This window comes from Callithrix jacchus, chromosome 4, assembly GCF_049354715.1.
Source record: "Callithrix jacchus isolate 240 chromosome 4, calJac240_pri, whole genome shotgun sequence".
Taxonomy (NCBI): Eukaryota; Metazoa; Chordata; class Mammalia; order Primates; family Cebidae; genus Callithrix; species Callithrix jacchus.
The window spans coordinates 130,228,669-130,240,632 of record NC_133505.1 but is presented as its reverse complement, the minus strand read 5'-3'; positions in this window follow the sequence as shown (position 1 = coordinate 130,240,632).

The following is an 11,964-nucleotide window of genomic DNA, read 5'->3' as shown; positions in this document are numbered from 1 at the left end:
TGTGTGTGTGTACATGTGTGCATGTGTGTTTTCATTGCAAAGATAGAATAATAAAAAAGTAAAAGTTAATCCTACTGAAAATAGAATCTTCCAAATACTTAAGCAAAATAACTTTAACCCAGAAGAATGAGTGCTCTGTAGCTTAAAAGATAGAAAATTTGTGCAGTGGTGAAATATGAACTGAAATGGAATGAGACTGGAATAAGTCTTCATTACACAGGAATCTTCAACTATGCTGATTACCTGGTTAGGCCATTTGGACCATTGGATTCTTAATTTCAGTTGGCCAGTTGAATAAGTCTGTCTGATCCAGACATCTACCTAAATCAGTAGTTATGAAGACAGCAGAAATATCAACTAGAAATGAAGTGACACTGCAGGTTGAAAACCTATATATAGTTTCATTTTTTTTTAACCTTTAAGTTCAGGGTTACAAGTACATGTTTGTGACATAGGTAAACTTGTGTCATGGGGGTTTGTTGTACAAATTTCATCATCCTGGTATTAAGTTTAGTATCCATTAGTTGTTTTTCCTGATCCTCTCCCTCCTCCCACCCTTCACCCTCAAAAAGACCCCACTGTGAGTTGTTCCCCTTTGAGTCCATGTGTTTTCATCATTTAGCTCCCACCTATAAGTGAGAACATACAGTATTTGTCTTTTTTGTTCCTGTATTGAAAAAATATATATAGTTTTATACAGTTTATTTTAAATATTGATTCAATCTGTGAACTCTCTAAGTTTAGAATACTCCTGGATTTTCCCAGTTTGGTCCTAATAGACAAGAATTTAAACTTTCTTTTCCACCACCGTGATACCTGCCCGACAATTCCTAGGGCATTTGTAAGCATCTTGGGATATGATAGGAATATGACTACTGGAGGAAGCCCAGCAGTGTGGCTTGTTGGACCCAGAGGATCAATCAGGAGGTGATCTACTCACACCATAGCAGGGTGAAGTTTTAAGGCTCAGGTGGTGTGATGGTTCTACCCAAGTGATGAGCATTCTGGTCAGACCAGTTGTTCCCTTGCTTTAGGGTTTATGTTGATTATTTGGTTGGTTATTTGGCATTCCCAGCCACTTGCATGTTGCCAGCACTTGGTGTGATCACTTCTTTTATCATTTTAATAGTAGTGTAGTGATATTTTATTGTAATTTTAATTTGAATTACATGATGACTAATACTTTTAAAGATGCTTTACTGTGCCTATTGTGTATCTTCTATTGCAAATTCTGTGCTCAAATTTCTGGGCCATTATTTAGGTTGCTTTTTTTCATATTATTGAGTTATAAGGATTCTTTATATATTCTGCATTCAGGTACTTTGTGTGATAGATGTATTATGAATTTTTTTCAGTGTGCATTATCTTCTTAATGGTGTCTTTTGAAGACACCATTAAATAAAACAATAGTTTTTTGATAAAAATTCAATATATTATTATTTTGTGGCTCATGCTTTTTTGTTGTTGTTATAAAAAATCTTGCCTGTCCCTAGATCTTGATGATTTTCTAATACGTTTTCTTCTAGAAAATCTTTTTCAAGTCTAAGTATGATGTGAAGTTGGAGTGATGTTCTTTCTAAAACTGTACATATACATACAGTTAATCCAGCACCATTAGTTGAAAAGACATTCCTTTCTCCCATTGAATTGCCTATACTTTGTCATAATATAATTGACCACAGATGTATGAATCTATTTCTGCACTCTACTCTGTTTTATTGCAATATAGCTACCTTTTCACCAGTAGAAAATTGTCTTGATTACTACAGTTATATATTAAGCACTGAATCCAAGAATAGCTAGTCCTTTGATTTCATCCTCCTTTGGACGTATATTTTACATTTGTTCTTTATGTACCTTCGGTCTGCATACCATGCTCTCCTTGCTAGATGGTTACTACTCCTTGCTAGATGGTTATGTACTCTAGAGTGGTCATTATTCATAATTACAGAACTCAAAATATTTCGAGCTCTATATCTAAGGAGGTTTTTCTCTCTTCTAGTATAATCTGCATTTGGGGAATAAACTGTTTTTGTCTTCCTCAGGTACTCTTAAATTGAGCTTTTGCAGTAAGAGGTCTTAATCAACCTTGTGTTTTTAAAAACATACTTAAAGCTTTTCTGGTTAGGGGTGATAGGTGCAATAGATAGATAGAGACTTATTAAGAATTACAACACCTGGAAAGTCAGATTGGGGTCTGTGCCATCAGAATTCCTTAAGAGACATTGGGGGAATAAAATCAAAATTGGGTGAAAATGTACAACTATAGTTGATTTGGAAGCCAAGATCAGAAGCTAAATGTGCTGTTCCAGGATATGGAAGTAGGTTAAGAGCGTCTGAAAACCTAGAAGCAAGATAATCAAGAAGATATGGAGGCTGTCTAACTTTCTATTACTTGCTATTGCGTCTTCTTTACTGGCTAGTATAGATAAGACTACATACAGTAAGAACCAGAAGCGAATTTATCAAAAAGCTGGTAACACTTAAGTGTCAGGACCCTCAACTGCATAGACACCTTTCAAAGTTCTAAAATTGTATTTATTTTGTGTTCTTTTTCTTATACGTAGCCTCTTATAAATAGAGAGAGGATAAACCCAGAACCATCGAAAGCAAAAACCAGGAGTGTTGATCATAAAACTACATTTTATTTGTTCATTGTAGGATATTTTATGGAAACAGTATACTTAAAGTAGCAAGATAGACACTAGAGCTTATAATTATTGAGTGTTCAGCCCTGTGACAGATACTGCTCTAAGCATGTCACATCAATTTACTGATTTGTCCCTCAGAACAACTCAGTGAGGTCCATTTACTATAAGCTTTATTTTAGAGATCAAAAAAACCAGATCACAAAGAGACATTAAATAACGTTCTCAATTTGCATAACTAGTAAAGAGTAAGGGGTCTTGAGAGTGGTGGAGTCCAGATTTGAACTCACATAGTCTCATTCCAACATCTTATGCTGCCATCTACCTTCCTATCCCTCTAGAATCAAAGGAAATGAGCCTCATGCTGAATTTCTCTTTAGATTTACTGGTAGCTGTTTTTTATTGACCAATATTCCAATAATTTTGTGATGAAGTCTATGTATACAGATATATAATCAAACTTCAGAAATAAGGTTAATTTGAATACAGAAACAAGGCACGGAAATTGGACAGCTTTAAATCATTTCAAGCTATAGATTTCAAGATGAGTTTGTGACTGTCTAACAGATACTTACAACTATCCCAGACTTTGTGAAAGCATCTATACTTCATAAATCTCACTCTTTATTTCCTAATAGGTCATATAATCTTACAAGCATGTAGGGTATTTACTTTTGGTCTATTTGACAATCAATATTGAAGTTTGGGAATGCAAAATTCTTTACTGGATTTGAATGGGGCAAGGTGTTTTTTTTTATACAACAGCCAGATACATTTTCACACTTTCTTTGCATAAATATCAAGATGGAGAAATCTTAAAATTTTAATATTTTTAAAATTTTAAATATTTTATGCCAATTTTCTAAGCAAGCATATTTAGGATTATAACTATTTTCCTTCATGGGAAAAAATGTTGAAGAAGTGTCCTGGACCTTATTGAATTTAGAAATACACAGAGATTCAAGATGACCTCCGCAGTGGTAGTACAGTATTTGACTTTTCTGTAAGCATGTCTATAGGTATATATTTTTTGTATATGGAATTGGCTTTTGTTCTCGAATTGAGAATGTAAATTAGCATTTGCTATGCTCTCTAGGGTTTAGTTCTTTTTGGAAACTATACATTAACAAGAAATAATGCTAAAATAACCCTATAGGTATCATTTCTTTTCAAAATTTTAGATATTTTCAGAAAATCCATTTCTACTCTAAGTTTGAAGGTAATAGAGTGTTAGTAGTTAGGAGCATGGACTTTTCATCTCTAACAAATTTTGGATGGAATCTGATGCATTCTGTATATCTGATAATGTTCAAGTCATGTAATTTATTTCATTTATTAATAAAATTATGATTAAAAACTATTAATAGGGCCTGACATGGTGGCTCACGCCTGTAATCTCAGCACTTTGGGAGGCCAAGGCAGGTGGTTCAACTGAGGTCAGGAGTTCAAGACCAGCCTGCCCAATAGGGTGAAATTCCATTTCCACTAAAAATACAAAAATTAGCCAGGCATGGTGGCAGGTGCCTGTAATTCTCGGCAGGTGCCTGTAATCCTTGGCAGGTGTCTGCAGCTACTCAATATGCTGAGACAGGAGACTCGATTGAACTTGGGAGGTGGAGGTTACAGTGAGCTGACGTCATACCACTGATCCCTAGCCTGAGCAACAGAGCGAGACTCCATCTCAAAATACAAAAAACAAACAAACAACTATTATTAATAGTCATGATGATGAAATTTACTTATCACTCACTTTTGTAATTATTTTTAACCTAATCACAGCATAGTTACCCACAAATCATTATCCTCACTTTGAAATAAGTAAATTAGGCTCAAAGACAAAAATAAAAGAAAGAATAAAACTTGCCCAAATTTAGATAGCCCATGGAACAGAGCCAGGATTTGGACTTAGGCTGTCTTACTTTGTATCATTTGCTACAGTCTTCTTCACTGACTAGTAGAAACAGGACTGTACATCTAGTAAGCACCAGAAGTGAATTTCCTAAAAAACTAATGACACTGAAACATCAGGACCCTCAACTGTATGGACACCTTTCAAAACTCTAAAATTGTGTTTATATTTTTGTGTTCTTTTTCTTACATTTGTAAGAAAAAGGGGCTATTTAGCCCCACAAATCATGTGAATTTTAGGGCTCGCTAAACCTGGATTTGCCTCAGATAGGCCATCAATAAGTGTTAGCTCCTATTATTGTCAGCACCCATTTACTATTGCTAATCATAATATTTATAGAGTTTGTGCTGAGGTAGTAACTTCCCTGCCACCCCATCTCTTCTCTGCTTTGTCAGCTCTATGTACCTTTTGTGGATTTTCTGTTGTTGACCCAATCTTCTCCTTAAGGCTCCCCCTAGTTATATGCTAACTTAAACAGAGATAGGTATACGAAAGACTTCCTCAAGTGTGAGGTATAATATATGTATACATTTTTATTACCACTATGTTTAGGCACAGGCTTTTGAGACGTGAGGAGAAATTCTGGAAAGAGGACATGCTTTCTAGTTGCTATTCCCATCTCATCCCTCACTCCCTCTACAGTTTACCATTTGTATACTCAATAAAATACTAAGTGCTCTGTAAATGTAGCATGACCTTGAAATCTAAAGACAATGATAAAAACATTAAAAATTAGTAGCATTACAGCAATAATCATAGGAGAACTAGTGACTGAGGTACTCATAGGCTAAATGATAACCTAGATTATGTTATTTAGTAATTAGTAAACTATCTGAGGTTGGAAGTGTAGCCCTAATTTATAGATAAGGAAAGAAAGTCTTGGAGAGATTAAAGGACCTATACAAGGTTACACATAGGTGTGGGGTCAAATTTAAAACTCAGATATGTGACTCCAAAGCCCTTTATTTAACATCCACACTCTCCAGCCTTCATCATTGCTCAGACCACCACCATCTTGATTTAGCTACCTTAAGTATAGATATAAATAGTAAATTGATTCAGGGGGAGAAAACCTCAAAAAACTAAACTCTTTATGTCTGAAGTGTTCAGAGAAATCATAGTGTTAATTATATATTCTAAAATTATGCAAATGATCTTTTTAGTTGTGAATTAATCAATGTTAATCACTTGAAAAATAGCTTTTAGGTTCCTTTTTTTTTCTTAGAGATGTGTCAGAGTGGTTGAAATTCCCCTAGTAAGCTTCCTTTTTAAGAATTCAATTTTTTTTCCCCCTGGCAGATGAAGACTACTTGAGTTATTTTGGTGTTGAGCAACAGTCACAGTAGGTGATTAAATTAGAGACAGGTGTAAAACCCCTGCCTCCAAGTTACCAGGGCTCTGCTCTCTGAGGGTTATAGATCAGCAGTAAGTTTCTGACAGTTGAAAGCCTATCTTTTGTGGAGGGAAAAGAGACACTAATGTGACTTGCTATTTAAAAAGAGATGTCAATAAAGAAATAGAATGACTATTAGATGAAGAAGATATGGTTCACCTGCCTATTTTAATTTGAAAACAATACATTCTCACCTGTGGTTATTTCAAGTCTACCATCAAGAAAAATGCAAGTAGAACAAATGAAGTTGCAACCCCCTTTTCTTATTAGCAAACAGTAAGCCTAGTAACTACTTTGGTTTTCAAAAGAACTTACTTTGATGTTAGTCAAAATTTCTGAAGAGCCTCTGATGATTAATGCTGATTTCAGTTTGTTATGGACCTTGATAATTTTGTGAGAACAACAGAACTGTAGAAATTCATCATAACATAAAGAAATACTCTTAAGAAATTATAAAAGAGTAATTGTACTCCTGAGTTTCTGGACATATCAATTGTTATTTATTTTCAGATATGGTTAGAGATGTATTTTGATTCTATGTTTTGTACCAAGAATATATAATATATATATATATATTTCCTCCAAAATAGTATATCAAAGTACCTGAGAGATTTGAGTACTCCACACTATTTTTTAAATCATGAACACTGTTAAAACTTACTGTTCTTGGACATACGATGGTTTTGGCATGTCTGATTTTTTCTGTCAACCTCTCAACTTCCAAATACTGCACCAATGCTTTTCTTTTTGTAAATATAAGTGTGTGTATGCATATTTATGCATGTGTGCATATATATATACACACACATATATACATATATATACATACACATATATACATATATATATACTTTTAAGTGTAAATCTTTGTTTACTTTGAAGGTTCATATGATCTATAGTTCTCAAGTTTAGCTTTATGTGGTATAAAAGGCAGATTAAGTGTTAATCAAAAATGGTTTGAATTTTTTTTTCTACTGAGTACTTCTAACTAGGTTATGACTCTTCCTGGAGCTTACTGAATAGTGCTGATGGACGTGCAAATTAAGTTTTATACCCAGAACCTTACAAACTTACAATATAATGGAATTCTCTTTTTCCAGAGTGGTCAGAGACTAAAAGATTAATGGCTCTAGGAAGGACTCTGCAAATACATTTGTTTTTCAGAATAAAATCCTACATGAATCTTTTAAATAATTTATTGGTATATTAATACTTCAGAATATCTTATACCTTGCAGACATGTGTGTCTGAAAAACCCAGTGCATTTAGGTAACAGCTAAATACTTGACAAAACATAATTCACAGTTATAAGGGAAAAACTAATAAAAAGATTTATATGTTGAAAACAAGTGTCAAAATATACATTTTAAAGTACTCAAAATAATAGTTTCAAATACTGTTTACAAAATCTTGAAATGGCACTATGTTTCATGGTAATCTTCAGAAAGGAGAATTATACTTTAGTAAATGCTTTATCTTATCAAAATACATTGTAAAATTACATATTTAATAACATGTGAGTGTGTTTTGATTTAAAAAGATGTACACATTACAGAGATTACATATAGATGTTCAATAAATCTTTACTGACTGAGGCTTGGTGACAAGAGGTTTATTCAGAAATCTAGGAAATCAAATTTCATCATTTTGAGGGCACATAGAAGAACCATTCCAATGAGGATGGAGATAGGTTCTGTATTTTCCAAAAGCTAGTTAGAATAATTATTTTTTTGTACTTTTAATGGTTTACCAATCATGTCAACTTTGTTTCAGATGACTTAAAAAATTACCCAAAAACAAAGAGGAATAACATGGACTGTTTAATGTCTTACTTCACTTCACATTTGTTGTTTTCATTTCACTTTGATTTATTATGTATAGATTTAATTTCTGTTTTGTTGACAGCTTAGTATAAAAATAGGTGAATACAAGGAATTGAGACCCTAGGATTGAAAAAATAAGACGGTTCACAACTGCTTTGAAATTACTTAAATATTTGGCAAAATAAAACAAAAGGAACCCATGAGTGGAATCCCTTTGGGTGGAGGTGTTTACTGAGAGTTACCTGGCCCTCAGTCAGTGAGATTTATGTCTCACAAATGGCTCCATTATTAAACCCTCTGACTCCATTCCCATGCCTACACAAAACGCCCAGCTAGTGTCATTCTCTACCATGCAAAAGGCAAAACTCTGCCTTGTTTTTTGCTTCCACTAAGAATCTACTCATACCAAGGAGGAAGAAGTAAACACTAGCCTCATCTTTCTTGGAACTGATTGGCCTGAAACTATCCCAGTTTTAAAATGGAAAATCCCAGATCCTGAGGGCGAACTAAAATGGTCTTTCTAGAATCTCTAATTGCCTGAGCCTAATTTTGAGACAAGGGAAAGAGATTTTCTCAAAGAAGAGGCATATTTCAAGGTAGATTTTTAGTCTCAAGTCAAAGTTTAGGACAGTGAAAGAGACTTTAGGTTGAGTACCTGATCATTGTCTACGGGCAGTACATACTTTCCAACCTGTCTTGTGGTAAAATACAGTCATGTGACTGAATGCCAACAGAATGTGAATGAAAGTGATGTTACTTCCACAGTTGGTTCATAATAACATGCATGTGCCATACTCCTTGTTCCTTCCACTCTCTGGCTTGAAGATAAATACAAACACCTTGAAATCTAAATGCTGAAGACTGCAGAGCCACAAGATCAAAGAAGCGTGAGAAGGAAAGCTGCCTTGAAATAAGAAAACCCCTGACAGCAGGGGGTGGGGAGTTAGGGCGAGATAGCATGGGGAGAAATGCCAGATATAGGTGATGGGGAGGAAGGCAGCAAATCACACTGCCATGTGTGTACCTATGCAACTATCTTGCATGTTCTTCACATGTACCCCAAAACCTAAAATGCAATAAAAAAATAAATCTTAAAAAAAGAAAACCCATATTACATTTTATATGAGTGAGAAATAAATTTCTATTATGTCAAGCTACTAAACTTTTGCCTTTTGTCTATATAGCACCTAGTGTTACCTTACAGTGGTAAAAGGAAGATTCTAGACCTAGACTCTCAGAGATCAAGTCTTAGCTCCTCTACTTGCTAAGCAAATATTATGCTTAGCATCCCTTTGTATGTTCTTAAAAAATATCTGCATGTTCTGTATATTCTTAACAAATATCTTAACCCTTCTGAGCCTTAATTCTCTCATCATTAAAGTGAAAATAATGATGGTATCTAATTCACAGCATTGCCATTAGCATTAAATAATTTATTACATATAAAGCATTTAGTAGTCTGACATAAAATAAGTACCATATAAGTGTTATTACTTCATATTTTTCTATGGTAAATTTTTCCTATGTATTTATCCTGCAGCACTTTTTTCTCTTGGCCTTAATTTTTTGATGTTACTACATTTTATTTTCTTTAAACATCATTTAATGCATATCTCAAGGCTTTAAGTCTACACATACTACTGCCAGATCCTGCAGCTCACTAGTAATGGCCATTGCTTCTTCACTTTTAAAAAATGTATTAAGATATAATTCATACACCATACAATTTAGTCATTTAAAATGAACAATTCAATGGCTTTTAGAGTATTCAGAGCTGTCTGTTGACCACCATAATCATTTTATTTCTCCATTTCTCAGAACTACCCTTTAATATTTTAGGAGTTTGTTACCACTATGACTCTAAATCCTGCATTCTCTGATCTCTGGCACTGAATTCCCTGCTAGGATTCCTATGAGTTTTTAAAGTTTTTAACTCTGAAAAATTGTCCCAGTGTCCAGCTATATTTTAGCTATTCAGCCTCAAGGGACCACTGTCCTATCACGTGAAGTGGCACAGAGATCATTATTAGTCCAAAATCATTGCCTGCTATGATGAACTAATATTCCCCTTCCAGGAAAGACTCTAATTTCTTAAGGAGGTTTATGTCAGTTAAGGATGGATTGAAATCTAATGTCCATTATGAAGGTTTCTAGTTGATGTCTCACTTCAGAAGTCATACAATAAACTTTCTTACTTCTCTGAATCACTTCATCTAAAATATTTCATCTGCCAAAGGCTGTACTTCTATAATACTCTCAGAATAACTCCAACAACTTTGCTGACTATAAGTAGTATTCCAAGGACTATACATTAAACAAAGAGGTAGGTGAACTCTTGAAATAGCTGTAAATTGGTTATTTTAATTCCTAATTCTGGTAGTTTGTTCGAAAATCCTAGAGGAGCCACCAAATGTAAGCCAGAAGTAGAATGGTTTCTTCTTGTAGCAGGCTGACACAGTGCTGAGTCAGGGCACATGGCTTCTTGCTGATTTTATCCCCTCAATATCCCTCGGCCACATGCCATTTCACAGGCACCACCAGCACATGGTATGTAGGGGCTCACTTAAGTCCACCAATTTCATCTTACTGCCTCAGCTCCCCAGGTGTCTCCACCCCTTAGCTTAAATAGACTGACTGGATCATGCCTTTTACTGTCCTCATCAGAAACTCCGTCTCAAAACACATTGTGATTTTAGTGATTTAAGTGAATATTTGCAAGATCAGGTAACAGGTGGAGTAACTTACAAAGTGTGTCAATTTGCTCCTCTAGTTGAATCCAACTTTGCTTTTTCTCTTTATCATGGCTTGTCTCTTCATCATATTTCTAACCATACAAAAGCCCCACTCCTGGTATGGAAACTTTCTTGCTACATCATACTAGAATTTGTAGTCGAGCTTGTGTATTGCAATTAATTCCCACTACAGAAAAACTTGCTGCCAGAGGGACTCTTCAACTGTCCACACTCTCTACCTATCTCCAGGGAATTCTAGTGAATGAACTTCTCTACAAAATAAATAACCATCAAATATATTTTCTTAGAAAATCAGAGCATTTTCAGATTCTTTCAATAGACCTTATATATAGTAGATATCTAGTAATAGAGAAACAATAAACAAGATACACACAACATAATGTGATTTAAAAACTTAATAGGTCTTTTGATTTATGTCCAAATGCATTGCATGTCAAAAAAAGTTTCTGGATTGTGTTACTTTTATCATAATGAAAAATGCCATTAGATTTGTCATTGAAAATTAAGTAATGAAATGATTTGACATATGAAAGAAAATCTTTAAACAGTAATTTTTCTTCCAGTTGTCACAACTCCTTTAGATACCAATTGTCTGTAATTGCAAATCTCTGAATCCAAATGTCAGCAAATGGTTTTCTGTGGTGAAGAAAATGTCTCTGAGGTGGATACAAATATTAATTTCCAGAAAAATGCAATGATCATTTTGTTCTTTCATAAGTATTAAATATATACACAGACATTGAAGAATTTGGCAGAATTAAAGATCCAAACCCAAGGAATTCTCAAGAACATTCTAAGTCTGATGCTATTTTGAAAGTTTGTTCATTTACCCAAGTATTGCATCACCTGTATGCCATAAATCTTCCCAACACAATTCTTGAGGCACTTGCAATATTTTTGGAAGAAAAGATAGGAAAGGAATAATCACTTGTTCAAATTGCTCTTTGTACAGTATGTCACAGTTTTTATATGTCACATACAGGCTATTATGGACTTTAATCACCATTTTCTTTTCTTTTTTGGAGTAGTTCTTGTAAGAGAAAACTACTGAAATGTTTGAGAATTATTCTGCTAACTCTTAACAAATTATTTTTTAACTTGTGGGTTACAGAGATACCTACAGGATAGACTTTTGAGACTGGGGTTTTTGAATTTATTATAATTTTTGTTTAAAACTACAGCTTTATTAGTTAAATAAGAATATGGAGATTATTACATATGTAAAAAAGATAAACATTCATAAGCAATTTAAAAATAATAAAATAGAAAAAATATGAGATTGAATAATAGAAATGGATTAAGCTAGTTGTAGAAGTTTTTGTATTTTACAATATAAAACAATTGAATACTTAGACAAAAATAGTTTGCGGATATTTTCAACTGTTCCATAATGGGAAATTATGTATGGCAGTGTTGCATTTAATCATGTTTTGTGGGA